This window comes from Cyprinodon tularosa, unplaced genomic scaffold (genome assembly GCF_016077235.1).
Source record: "Cyprinodon tularosa strain WSP-4 unplaced genomic scaffold, ASM1607723v1 ctg634, whole genome shotgun sequence".
NCBI lineage: Eukaryota > Metazoa > Chordata > Actinopteri > Cyprinodontiformes > Cyprinodontidae > Cyprinodon > Cyprinodon tularosa.
The window spans coordinates 992501-1007103 of record NW_024039379.1 but is presented as its reverse complement, the minus strand read 5'-3'; the positions used below and the strand labels follow the sequence as shown (position 1 = coordinate 1007103).

The 14603-nt window shown below is 39.8% G+C and overlaps 1 protein-coding gene and 1 pseudogene across 1 annotated transcript in view; one reads left to right on the top strand and one right to left on the bottom strand.

Moving 5' to 3' along the window:
* Positions 1-396: 396 nt before the first annotated feature.
* The window catches only part of LOC119798741, a 171762-nt pseudogene continuing 157555 nt past the window's right edge, over positions 397-14603 (top strand).
* The window catches only part of sncga (synuclein, gamma a), a 15547-nt gene continuing 15011 nt past the window's right edge, over positions 14068-14603 (bottom strand). The window contains exon 5 of the mRNA XM_038308342.1: positions 14068-14501. The gene's annotated coding sequence lies outside the window, so the exon portion shown is untranslated. The remainder of the gene's footprint in view (positions 14502-14603) is intronic.

Genomic DNA, 14603 nt, shown 5'->3' with positions numbered 1-14603 from the left:
TTTAAACATATTCATCAATCTGCTGACAAGCGTTTATTTAATAGCTGGTATATTCTGATCATTAGCAGGCCCTGTGGGTTAGAATAATAGCAGGTAGATCTTACCTCTCCACTGCGCTCTGCCAGCCTGAGAAAAATCCGTCGCAGGTTTTGCTGCCGCCGAAGCCATCAAAGCCGACTCTCCTCCTCCAATAACAAGTAAATAAAAAAAAATAAAAATTACCATATCTATTTTTTTGGTGTTTCTTTCCGTATTTCTCGAGCTGTCGGATTTTGTTTCGCGCTGTGTTTGGGGTAAACGTGATGACGTCGTGTCGCAACCAGGAAGTGCTCCAAAGGCTAGACCGTCCCATTTACCAACGGCTGAGCATCCTCCGGAGCAGCCTACCAAGTCTGGGTCCTCCGGAGGCTAGGTAGGCTGCGTCCTCGGAAGTACGCAGCCTAGCTCTTTGTTTAAGAAAATCTGCATTTTTCTACAAGATAAAACATAAAGCAGTCATGGCGACTCACACCCACACCGTAGCGGTAGCTGCTAACTCTTGGATTTAAATTCTACTGTGAAAACAGGAAAAGTAAAGTTTCCGCATCAACAGGTATGTGATTCAGATTCTATGAGCTGCAATGCGCCTAAGTAAATACATTTTACCCCCTTTTTACACATGGGGCAGTAAAACCAGCTCATCAGCAGCCCATTATGGTCTCATAACTGTATATTATAAACAGACTGAACACAATAGCAATAAAAATAAAGGTGTGTGACCTGATACAGTTCATCATACGGGACAAAGTTTTGGGATCCACAAAAAAACAACAACACCGTAGTAGAGACATGTATTTGTGTCCAGACAGGAGAATAAAGGAAATATGAGCGCATTGAATCTAAAAAAACAACTTTTTGTCAATATTCAAAAAATAAAGTGGGAATAGTTGGAAGGATGAGAAGCCCAATTGTTCTGTTTGCAGAACAATTGGGCTTTTTCTTTAAAATGTGATGCTTACACACGTGCATTCTGAATGACAGGCCTCATTAATGGATTTATTTTTACATTCAGGAATTTATAAAGTGGGCGGACTTTATCGTCCAAGCTACAGGTTTTCATTTATAACTTATCGTTCAACAGGAGAAATGACACTCCAGTGTGAGACAGACTTTTATTTGTATTTTTTCTTTACACTTGTGAACGACGCTGTTCTCTGTGTGGGATTCTTTGCACTATCTGCTTTGCTGAGGATACAAGTTCTTAACCACATCGTTCTAATCTGAAAAAAACAAAACAGAAATTAATTCATTAGATATGTCGGTTGATTTTTTTTGGCGAACAGTTTTGTTACGTTAGGAATATTTTTTCGCCAGGCATCAACACAGCCACCTAAGCTTCAGTAACATCCGCGGTGCGCATAGATTCTAACCAGTTAATCTCGTCCCCAGTTGATCTGTCACACCGGCAGCGGCCACCATCGGCCTCTCCGATGGCAAGCTCTGCCAGCAGCGGCCACCATCGGCCTCTCCGATGGCAAGCTCTGCCAGCAGCGGCCACCATCGGCCTCTCCGATGGCAAGCTCTGCCGGCAGCGGGCAACAACGGCCACTCCGATGGCAGGCTCTGCCGCAGCCACTGCCACGAATAAGGAACGGGCACATGACGTCACACGTTGCGCGGCAGCCATATTGAAAGCTGGTCAGCCCACTGTTTACACTTTGACTTCGCGCCTGTAAGGACGAGCTTTCTTCTGCTAGTAGTTTGCTTAGTTTTTTGCCGTTTCATTTTACCTCTGCTGTCGTTATGGTCACCCGTTGCTGTGTCGTAGGGTGTAGTAGCGCAAGCTGTGACTGGACGGGGAAAAAAATCCCAAATGGATTGTCTTTTTGCCGTTTTCCAACCTGGAGGCGTCTCAATGGAAAACAAATGTCCTCCATAACAAAGAGTCGCCGGCTAGCATGGGTCGCTGCTGTAAGACGGCCAAATATAACTTTCAACTCAATCCCAGTGTCCATGAGAGTGTGTTCCCGGCATTTTCATTCTGGTAAGTTACAGAACATACATACAACATAGTACCATGGTAGGACAGTCATATATCATCAGAATGTAACTACAGTATCCCAGGACACGTACAGTCAGCACAAGATTTGTTTAGATACATTTTTGATGTTTTACGTTAGTGCCTGCACCTAGTCTTATCACCACAACAAACACCACACCATGTTGAGACGGTAGCTTACCTTGGATCTAATGACTGTGTTCTCATTCGGTTTGATTACTTCCATGTCGTGAACTTTTCCATCTGTCAGCTGTTTGTAAGCCTCTAGCGACTTGTAGCAGCGAAATTCTTCATGTGTGTAGGCACTGACGCCACACACTAGATAGGAAAATATGTCCTCCCTCGCAAACGGCGGTAGAAATTCTTCCCCAACGCACCACTCCTTGCTTGCTACTTCGTAGGGATCAAGTCCGTTTATGAAGCCCATCTTTTGCAGATAACGGTCCCTGGCTTCCCTCTGCAGTGTGTCTCGGTATATTCTGCATCCTTTCTTCGCTTTTAACATCGCTGTTTACTCGTCTCTGTGCTGTTTTAGGTCTTTGTTTACCGTAGCAACTAGCTGTCAATATGGCGGCGTACCCAGAATGCAACGCGCTGTGCCCGTCCCCTATTGAGCTCGGCCATGCTGCTTGGTCCTGCCACCTGGTCCGTGTCCCGTAAAAGTTCCAGAGACCGTCCGCACGAAGAACAAAATGATGTAAATTGGCTGAAAACATTGTTGGGTTAGCGTAAACTTAAGAAAAACAGCTTCAGTGCAATTCTTTCCATCTAAAATCGCCGCTGACTTTTCACGTGAAGCAGGAGGACTACAGATTGAGCTGTTTGTACTACAAGTCAGGGTAATCGTGACGTCACATCCGGCCACTGGGACATTCCCTTTCCGTGTAGCCGTCTTTTGTTAATTTGTTTTTGGCTATGTAACTGTGTTTTGCCACTTGCAGTTTTGTCTTTGCACTTGTACAAGTGTTTCCGAACGGTCAATTTTTTTTAGATGTAAATTTGTTTCCCTATAATGTATTTTTTTTCTCTAAAATGAAACTTTCTCTCACCTAAAATCTAACTTATTTAAAATGTGAATTTGTTTCCTTAAATGTAAATGTGTTTTTAAAAATTAAAACTTTTTTTTTCAAAAATAAATTGTTTCATAAAATATAATTTTGTTTCTTCAAATGTAATTTTGTTTTTTATTTGTTAATGTGTTTTTGAATTGTAAATGTGTTTTTAAAAATTTAAACTTTTTTTTTCAAAAATACTTTTTTTTCATAAAATATAATTTTGTTTCTTCAAATGTTATTTTATTTATTTGTTAATGTGTTTTTGAATTGTAAATGTGTTTTGCACTTCTCAGCCACCGTACATGAAAGAGTCAGAGATAATATTACAATAACATCTTTCATGTCACCCCTTAAAAGAACAAAAAAACTTTAAAATTCACTGAACTCAAACTGGATGAAATCTAAAAAGTAATATATTTTGCAATTAAATATTAAGAAACTATAGATATATTAAGTTTTATATTAAGATGGTTTACAAATATATATAGTTTATTATTTAGTATTTTTTTTTAAAGATTGCTCTTTAATAATGAGTATTTTGATCTATAGAGGAAAATTTGTAATGTGATTCACAAAAGACAGTAAAGTTATTTTGTTTTTATTGATTTTAGGTTTTTATTTTTTTGTCAAATCGTAGTGAAAAGTGAATTTGTGTCTAAAGGCTTTTTGTCCTTAGAAGTTTGTCTAAACTTCTTCCAAAACCCTTTTCAAACAAGTTTGTATCATTTATTCATCTGTGAACTTTTGTTCTTTAAGTTATTCTTTAATCAGTATGTATATATATATACATATATGTCTATGGCGTTAACCAATGGTGACCCAAGTAACCCAGCTGTGTGGTAATGTGGCCTTTTTTTTAAGTTAACAGCATGTCTTATTATTGTAATTTGGATTTGCTCTATTTTGAAGTTATTTACTTGTTTTATTTTTGGTTGTTGTGTTGCATGTTTTTCTGATTTTGTTTTGAGGTGACGTTACGACTCATACCTGGACACGCCCACAGCAGCGGCACAGGTGTTTCCCATCAGCCAAGCAGCGTGTGGACTGGGATGCCGGTGATTAAAAAGGCAGCTGTTTGGTTGAAGGGATGGAAGCCGGACAGAGTGGGTGAGGGAGCGGCAGACGGAGGGATCTGGAGGCTGGTTGCCGAAGGCGTGCTGGAGAGAGGTGTGTGCTGGAGGTGTCCTCACTTATGCCAGCTATGTTGGAGAGGAGCGCGCGTTGGAGGGAGGACCATGCCCTCCACTGTGCCAGCTAAAAGTGTGCCCTTTAAACAGACCCGTCCATTGACTCAGCTGCTCCGGATTGCCCTGTATTTTTTATTTATTAAAATTTTTTTTTTTTTAAGTGAACTTATCCTTTTAAATACATCATTGAACTTTTACTGACTTGTCCTTTAAAAGCTCTGCTCAAAGTCACCGCATCTTGATTAATTGCGTTGCCACGGTAACCAGCGTAAACTGTCTTCCCGTATCAAGCTAACGTTTGAAACTATTGGGCTGTTTGACCAGATCTTTTTTGTAGATGTCCTAAAACCATTTGTATGAACACCCTACAGCCAATCAGAAGCCTGTATTCATCCAGACCGAGTTATATCTAATGAGGACTTTGCCTATCAAATTCCAACTCTGGAAGAGAATCGTTTAGCCTGAAGTTGCTTTGCTAGCAGTAAGAAGAGTACAGAGAAATGGTGACCAAGCATGTCTGTAAATCCCATTTTGTTTTGTTTTTCTTTTACAGTAAAAAAAGATATTTGATTGTTTTAAAACCATTTTTCTGGAACTTGTTTTTTGTCCTTTATAAGTAGTTTAATATATGGATCTCATTCAGCGAAGTGCTCTGTTAGGAACATAAGGAACAATCAGATCTCTGATATCAGATGGAGCTTGGCCATTTAAGGCTTTATATGTGAGAAGGAGGATTTTAAATTCTATTCTGGATTTAACAGGAAGCCAATGAAGAGAAGCCAGGATAGGAGAGATATGATCTCTCTTTTTAATTTTCATCAGAACTCTGGCTGCAGCATTTTGGATCAGCTGAAGGCTTTTAACTACAGTTTGTGGACTTCCTGATAGTAAAGAATTACAATAGTCCAGCCTTGAAGTAACAAATGCATGGACTAGTTTCTCAGCATCACCCCTGGACAGGAGATTGCTCATTTTTGCAATATTCCTCAGATGAAAGAAGGAAATTCTAGAAACCTCTTTGATCTGGGATTTAAATGACGGGTCCTGATCAAAAACACCAAGATTTTTTACTTTATTATATGAAATCAGTTTAATCCCATCCAAATGAAGTGACTGGCTAATATCAGAAAGGAAGATTGGATATAGATCTATAATTGACCAAGTCATCTGGGTCAAGAGACGGTTTCTAAAGCAGAGGTTTAATTCCAGCAACCTTAAAAGCTTTAGGTACATATCCCTGTAACAGAGATAGATTAATCACATCTAAAATGGAGGAGGAGATCAAAGGGAATACCTCCTTAAATAACCTGGTTGGAACTGGATCTAACATACAAGCTGAAGGCTTAGATGAAGACAATAATTTTGCTAACTCTGAAAGTTCAACTGGATCAAAGCAGTCTAAACCGGTTCAGGTTCCATGACTACCTCAGATGCTGCCCCACCCTCCAAACTTTATTTCCTGTTATTTTTTAATCCAGCATAAAGGGAACAGTCAATGAGCAATAACTGAACATTAGACATCAGGTAATTATATATTTTACAGTTTATTAAACCGGTTTCACAGGAGGATTTAGTGCATTAGGCTGATTTTTAGTTTTTTCAAACACAAATTAAATAAAATATTAAATCTGATTATTGCCATAAGCAGGTCTCAGGTGGATGAAGGTGATGAAGACTCCAGGCTTCTACTTGAACAGCCCCCCAGCGAGGTCAGCGATACCTGGGAACAGAAAAGGAGCAGAGCATCAGACCAGGATCTGGATCCACAGAACAGAACCTAGAACACCTCCAGGAGGAGCTCCTGCCATCAGATAACATGGAGATGCATGAAGGAACTGACTGTCCATTTATTGGAGACATTTTCATGATAAAACGGTGGCGTAATGTTTAATTATGAACCAGTGAGAGTTGGGATCATATTTTATCCATATTGGTTCCAGATGAGCCTCATCTACTGTGAATTGATGTGAAATCTGGCTTCTGGTGTAAAACAAATAATTTCATTTGAAAGACATTTATTTATCATTTATTATCATAGCTCCAATAAATCAGAACATATCAGGAAGTGTTTCTGTTCTATCAGGGGTTTAGGAGCATTAATAAATCTGTTTGATTAAAGGAATAGTTTCAGTGGATCCTTGTGGACACTAGGGGGCAGCACTCCCCTATCAGCCCAGAACCAGCCAGGTTCTACTGATCACCTGAATGTCAGGCTGATGTGATCCAGATCAGCTGGTCCTCATTAAGCCTTTTCTTAAAGTCCAATTATTCCTATAAAACGTTGGAGTAAAAGTTGTAAACGTGTCGCCTCACCTCCTCCTCCTGACTCCTTATTGCCGCCGGCCGCTGAGAGGGCATCATCCAGACCAAAGCCTCCTCCACCTCCTTCTTTCTTCTCCCCCTCCTGCTGCTGCTGCTGCTTGCCTCCTTTATTTGCTCCTCCTCCCATGATCTTGTTCACTCCTTGCTCCACAATTTCTCCTGCAGAAGAAGCCCAGGTGAGCAAACATCTCCTGATCACCTATTTCAGCTCACAGCTCAACCTCAGTGAAGGTTTCGAATAATTTTTTTTCTTCCTGTTGGGTATTTCATTAGCCCCGCCCACAGGCCTAATGCCAGCGTGAAAACCTGAAGGTTTGCTCGTTAAAGGTGTCCCAGGACTGGACTTGTTAGGAGGTTAAAGACCTGCAAAAGCTTGAAAGTTCAGTTCAGGTAACTGGACGTGTTTTGTAGAAGACATTGAGCAGCTTCCTGTTTGCTCCTATAAAAAGAAAACTAAAATCACTCCACTGGACTTTGTTTCCAAGTTTGCAGACGTTTCGCTTCCATCCAGGAAGCTTTTTCTGGATGGAAGTGAAACATCTCCAAACTTGGAAATAAAGTCCAGTGGATTGTTTTTAGTTTTCCTTTTTTTTTGGAACGACTAAGACCTGGATGACTGAGAATCTTCACGAGCGTTTGGACCTATACTTAGCATAAAGTCAGCCATTTTGGATCAGGCTAAATCTATCAGGGCTGGGGTTTATGGTAGAGGAGGTGGGTGTGGCCATCACTGTGGCTCCTCCCACATGTCCTCCTTTGACCTTCGCTGAGCCTGATCTCCATCATGCAACCGTCTCCTTTCACATGGAGACTTTTCAGAAACATCTCCTGCAGCCGTGGTCCAAAGCTCTGCTTCTCAATCAGGGATTTATTTCAGAATATGAGTCTGAGTGAGACGTCTGCTAAAAGATGATCTAATCAGACTTTAGACGAGCTTAGCTTCCTGGTTTGGTGAAGCAGAGGTTTTCCTGCGGGGTAGGCGGTCCTCCGCCCACACAGTCGATGGGAAGGAACAGAGAAAAAGGTTGGGGTGTGGCGGTCGTTGGAGACGCCTGAAGCTAAAACGATCAGAATGTTCCAGAACGGATGGTTTTATAGGTTTGTGGTTAACAGCTCAGGCTGAGGCTCGTTGCTCTGGGATCAGATCAGAGAGACGTTGATGAAACCCGACCAGGAAGATTCCCCTACCTGCAGCTCAGAGGTGGAATAAGGACTGAGGATTTGTACTAAAGTACAAGTAAAAGTACTGGTATTACAAGATTATTTAAGTAAAAGTAGAAGTGCTCCTTTCAGAATACTGCTTTGAGCACTGATGACTTTTCATCGGGTGGATGTTTGATTTCATCGTCAGTAGAACCACGGTGGACATTTTGTTTTACACTTTACTGATGTGATGCTTAAATTGTCTATATTGTAAACTCAGAATAAAGTTTATGTTGATCAAGTTTTATAAACCACTATGATTAAAGCATTTAAACCCAGTCTGCACTGCATCCGGACGCCGTCTCCGTTTCTCTCTGTACATCAAAGCTTCCTCCAGGTACGGTCACAGGATCTCGTCCTCCATCTTTTCCTCACCACTTTCATTACAGCGCCTGTTTTTAGTTTCCTCGCACCGATTCTTTGCTTTGTTATTTTATTTTTTGTTAACCCGTTGCTGCTTTGTATTTTTTTTTTCCCTTTCTTGGTGCAGCAGAGTTAAGCGCTACAAAGATGTGGACGGGAGATACAAGCTAAGGACGAACTCAGACCTTCAGAACTAAATAAAAACGCCGATAAACTAAATAGAACATCTAACAGATCAGAACTGATCTGATAATCCGTTCCTTCCACTTCATTCAGCTCAGAGCTCAGAGTTTGGACAGAACCAGAACCATCATGGAGATCATTCAGGGCACAGTCTGCTGCAGCCTGGGCTTTGACCTTTGACCCCTGCTTAAATGTTCTTAAAGAACCGAGGCAAACTTTAATCTCCAGCGCTAAAAGAAACAGAGGAATCATTCCATTAAACAGCCTGAAGATCATCAAATTTTCTACAGTGGAGAATTAAGCTGAGTAGTAGAATTAGTAGTAATAAAGTAGTAGAATTATGAGAATCTGCATAAATATTTGAAATGAAAGGAACTCCTAAATCTATGATTTGAAAGCTGAAATATTCAGCAGCGGATCTGCTGATCCCTCGCGGCGGAGACTCACCTGCCTTCTCCCCGGCCACCTTGGCGATGTTGTCGCCTCCTGGAATGTTAGATAGGAAAGACATGTCTGCTGCAGAGTGTGATGAGCGGGTGGCGGAGCAGGACGGGTTCTGGTCTTATATCCCTTCATGCAGCCACTCCCTGCAGAGGAATCACAGACCTGTTCCACAGGTCCAACAGCAACTAGGACCAAAGTTTTAATTCTTAATGAGAATGCATTGGTGCGGGTTAGTAACGCCCTGTTCTTTGACTGCAGGCGAAAACAGCTGAGATAATTAGAGCAGGAGGATGGGCTGAGCTGACCTCCTCCCTGCTCCACAGTGTTCAGAATCGGCATCAGAAACTCAGAGCTGGTTCTGTTCTGTTCCTGAAACAACATCATCATCATCATCATAGCTTCATGGTGATGGATCAAAGCTGCAGAAACATCTTCAGAGATGGGTCAGTGCTGCCTATGAACTCATCAGACCTGCTCTGCAGCTCCTCCTGCATAATGCTGCTTCTGTTGACAGGAGGAAGAGAGGAAGATGAGTATCAGGTGTCTGTGCTGCTCTCTGATTGGCTGTGAGGCACAGGTGTAGCTGCAGGGCGAGGTGTGAATGTTTTATGTGTTTCAAACACGCACAGCTAATGTGTTGCCTTGCCGTTAAAAACAAACAAACCTGTGTGATCGGTGCGTTGCCATGGTGACAGCCTTCCTCACAAACAGGAGCTTCTCTGAGATCTGGGCAGAGTCACTCCTCCCATTCCGATCTTCATCACATTATAAAGATTAAATATAATACTTCATATGAAAACAGAGAGCTGGAAATCACAAATTTATATGTATCAAACTTTATAAAATGATTCACATTTAGATGAGAATCCTGGAGGTTCGTTAAAAAAAACCTCAGGTCTAAAGGTCAGGGTTTTCATTCTTTGACAGGCTGGTCACCATGGTAACACACTGGCTAGGTTTCAGGATTGATCTGAATCCTAGAAAACACTCCACCCAGCAGCCAATCAGCTGTTAGGAAACAATGACGTTTTATTTGGTTTAATTCAGAGGGAAAAAGACCATAAACAAAAACAACATCAGAATAAAGGAACCTGAAATAGAAAAAAGCCGCTAAAGCAAAATATGTTATTGACAAATTGAATCCAATTCGTTCATTTAATTTTATTTTTCCTCTTGACGAACCAACCTTTGATATTTTGTATTAGTTTCCTCCTGTATAATGTCCTCCTACACCGCTGGTTAAAAAAGAAACATATCATGAAATCAAAATCAGTGATTCAGGTTTTCTCGGGTCGGACTGATATAGTTTCCAGATTCTCCTTCCCTCAGTTAGAGCAGTGAAGATGGGTGGAGGCTGGGTCTTCCAGCATCACAATGAGCTGAAGCACACAGCCAGGATAACCAAGGAGCGGCTCTGGAAGAAGCAGATCTAGGTTCTGGTGCGGCCTAGCCAGTCTCCAGACCTAAACCCAATAGAGAATCTTTGGAGGGAGCGACAGCCCAGAAACCTGACTGATCTAGAGAAGATCTGTGAGGAGGAATGGGCCAAAATCCCTCCTGCAGTGCAAACCTACAGGAAACCTTTGACCTCTGGAAATGCCAACAAAGGTTAATACTAAAATACTGTACCAAATATTACCATGGATTTTCTCAGGTGTTCAAATACTTATTCACAGCTGATTTATGAAAATAAATACTTTAAAAAAATCGCATATTGTGATTTCTGGATTTTTTTTTTCTTTTATTTTTTTATATCTCTCACAGTGGATATAAGAGAACTTGCAACATAGCAGGGTGTTCAACTAGTTATTTTCCGCACTATATATATGTATATATATATATATATATATATATATATATATATATATATATATATATATATATATATATATATATATACTTGTTTGCTGTAATAATATAAATGTATAAATGAGAATGGGAAATGTTACACTGACTGCACTGATGAGGGATTAATGGTAAACCAACAGGTTAAAAAACAAACAATAGGAAGAAGGCATTAATGTTTCTGTGAAATGAATCCTAGGTAGAAATTCACCTGAATAAACTGGTTCGTTTAGCCTCATACAATCAGAGGCTCATCCGTCTGTGAGGCGTCCAATCAGCATTCAGACTGAGTCCATCTGAATCTGGAGCTCCATTAGAACTTAATGATCACATGAATCTTAGATATTATTCTAAATAATGTTCGATACACGGTAAGAAGGAATCACAGTTTGGTGGAGATTTTGATCAGTCAAGTTGATTAAAAACTACAAGAGTAGATAATGTAGGTTTGAAGTTTCTGTTTTATTGATCAAAAGTTTTCCAGACCTGAGAAGTAAGCAGAGTTCTTCTCTCCATCTGACCCCTGATCTCACCAAAGCTCATTGAGTTTCCTGATTAAAAGTCTAATCTAATTTCAGATGTAAGAACAGATATCATTATTTAATAAATGTGAGAAATGATCCCATGTTTTAATACACATTAAACCATACCTTAAATTAAACCAATAGGATGGAGTCACATCCAGGCTGAGATGAGGTCAAGTAATGAACGTTGTATCAAACAGTCATCTTTGACCAAGTTTAAGTCTATTATTATAAAATCTGTTGACTTTCCAGTTTTTAGACTCTTTATAGAGGTTAAATGATCTAATCTAGAAGTCATTTATCTCCATAGATGTTTTTATAGCCATATGGCTTCATGTTGTCATCATCAAAAATAGCGACGTCTATCTGTGTCTATCTTTGTCCAACAGCTCCCCCTGCTGACCTGAAGGTGCCATGACAGCAGTCAGCTCTCTCTGATGGAAACATCCTCTGACCTTGAATGGACTTTAATATAAAGACAATTTTGCTTATTTTGCTTCACAGAAGAAAAAACAAACTTTGTTTTTTAGGTTTCTCCGCTGCTTTGCAATAAGAGATAAAAGAGAGAATTCACTTTTAAGTCTAATATTAAGGAAGCACAAGAAAAATATAAAATAAAATAAAATTATTACTCAGTGTAAATGAGCTGGTTTCTAATTTAGTTACAATACATATTACAATGTTAAATTATTATGCGCTATTATCTTTGCTTCCATTATTTTTGTGAATTTATAAAGCTTTACAGTTTACCTTGTTTTGAGGGAGTTTAATTTTGAAACTATGTGACCGGGTTTTAGTCTGCGAGATACGGAGAAGAAGAGGCTGAGAAAGGCAGAAAAAGAAGGATAGTTAAAATATTCAGCTTTATTTGAAGGACTTACACCGTCTGAAGTGCTTATGTGATATGACATGTTTAATGTGTTCATGTGTTTTGAAATGCTTGTGAAGAACAGGGGCAGAGCTAGATGGGGGGCCAGGGGTGGCCAGGCTACGCCTCTGGTGAAGAACTTTTTTCTGTTGGTTATTAAGTCTCCGTAGCTTACCTATAAGGTGCTAATTTTACGTAGAGTCAGCCAGTTAAAACATTATTTCTTCTGTTGTCTGCCTAGCTCTTCGTTGGTTGGTTAATAATATTATTGTTGACAACAATGAGATTCTAATAAACAACAAAAATCCATCAGTCAAGTGTTGACCATCATTCAGGGGAGCTTCACCTGCTTCACAGAGCTGCTTACGCAATCTATGGACAGCACAGCGCGAAGAGTAGTGAGTCGTTGCAAGTGTGATGGTCAAGGGAGACGGTAAGGATGAAACTACATACAAAATGGATGATGTTAAGGAAGAAATAAAGAAGCTACAAAGGGAAATGGAAGAAAGTAGAGGCTTACTTCATCAAGGAGAATTCGAACGCATATCGAGGCAGGAATTGAAGAAGCTAATTGGACTAGCTCAAGGCTTTCTTCCCTTGTTCTGTTCAGGGAAAAGGAGCACAGAGCAACAGCTGATGGTTGGATCTCAGGCAGAAGAAGCCAGGCTTTACTGGGGAAGTAAGGTACAAATTTAAGAGGGCAGTAATCCAAGAAGGGCCTTGGAAATCAAAGTGTAGCAATGACACTGCCTTCTGGTAGAGAGGGAAGGCCATCCCACCTGAGAGGACAGGTACCAGTGATGTCATGGCTCTACAGTCTGTGATGAACTTTAATGAAGCATGGGAGTCCAACATTTGAAGACAGGAAGAAGAGTTCTTATAAAAAAGGTCACCAGAATCTAAGACCGATAAAAACGTGGGAGAGGCAAGATGCTTTTTTACTAGGGTTGGGAATTGATAAGATTTCATGATTCCGATTCCCTTATCGATTCTGTGAAATGTTTGGATTCCATTTCAATTCCCATATCAAGCCGCCGTTCTCAGTGTAGATGACTGACTCCCTGCTCTCACTCCAACCAGAAAAAAACAGAAATCTTTAAAACGTCCCAGGATTTCTGAGGCTTGTTTCCTGCATAAACTGCTGGAATAAGTTTATATGAAATTTATTGAATTCTTTTAGTTTAAGAGAAACAAAAAAAGTATTTTAAACACCGTATTATTGGACCAGAAATAAAATTATTTCTAATATAAATCATAGAAAACAGGTTTTATTTGGAGGGAAGGCAAGAAACTGAGGATCTTCACAGAGATCATCTTCTATCAGCTCGATTGGAGAAAATAAAAATCTATCGACTCTACAGTGATAAAATAGTTACTTAAATAGAATCATTTAATTATGACTGTATCAAGTCATTTGTGTGCTGAATTTGACCAAAGCTGCATTATTTGATTTATTTTACAGATCAGGTCATGATTTAAAAATAATAACAAACAGAAAGAAAATTTAGTTTCAACGTTAAAGCTACAGTGTGTAATAATTTCAGGGATATAAAGTCAGAAATGTAATATATTATACATAACTATGTTATTTATCATCATCTACGAGCTCAGCCTCTTAACCTTAATATTTGCGTTGCCTTAGAATTCGTTATTTATAATTACATAGGAGCGGGTCTCGCAGCCATGGAGGCAGACATCAAATGTCACAACGATGTAGAAAAAATAACGGGTATATTTATTATCTTAAGTCTACATGAAATCTATACCCTACACAGACTAATGAAATACTATCTGTAAAATTATCTATGTAAACAAACCTCATCACTAACGCTCGCCGTACTGTTGGGGGGGAGATGTTCATGTTGCTACAGTCTGACCGCTAGATGTCGCTAAAAGTTACACACTGTAGCTTTAAATAAATGAACTGATCTTCAGATTATTGAGTTTAAATATTCCTGCTTTAGTTAATCTCATCCCATAAATCCAGCGGCTGAGCGTCTGATCCTGGGTCAATAATAAAAACTGAAACATCAGGTGGAGTTTAAACTCTTTATTAATTTATTATAGTTTATAAAAGGTTAATCAGCTGAGCCTAAATTGGTGACATCAAACAGAAACCAGGTTACATCTCATCTTCAATCAATCTCTTCTGTGTTTTCAGGCTAAAGCTTCATGCATTATTAAGGCAGTGTCAGGGGGCGGGGCTTAGCCGGTGACTGACAAGGTGAAAAGGGGATGCGCACGCCAACTCCCAACGAGCCAATCAGCTAATAGAATCAAAGCACATGACCTGGTCCAGTTTATTAGCGTTAAAACATTCAGGCTATGTTGGAGGGCAACCCTGTAACCATGGTAACAGTGAGGAAATCAGAGCGTGTGATTGGTTAATGAGGCAGCAGAAGAGGAATTATTTAGCAACAGTTTAAGTTTCTTCTTCTCTCCTCCTCAGTGATGAAGGACATCCAGAGTCTGGAACAGAGAAAATAAATGAAGAAGAGAAAGAATTAAAAATAAAACTTTTAATGCAGGATTTTAACCTGTATCACATTTACTGCAGGACAGTTTTTAGAA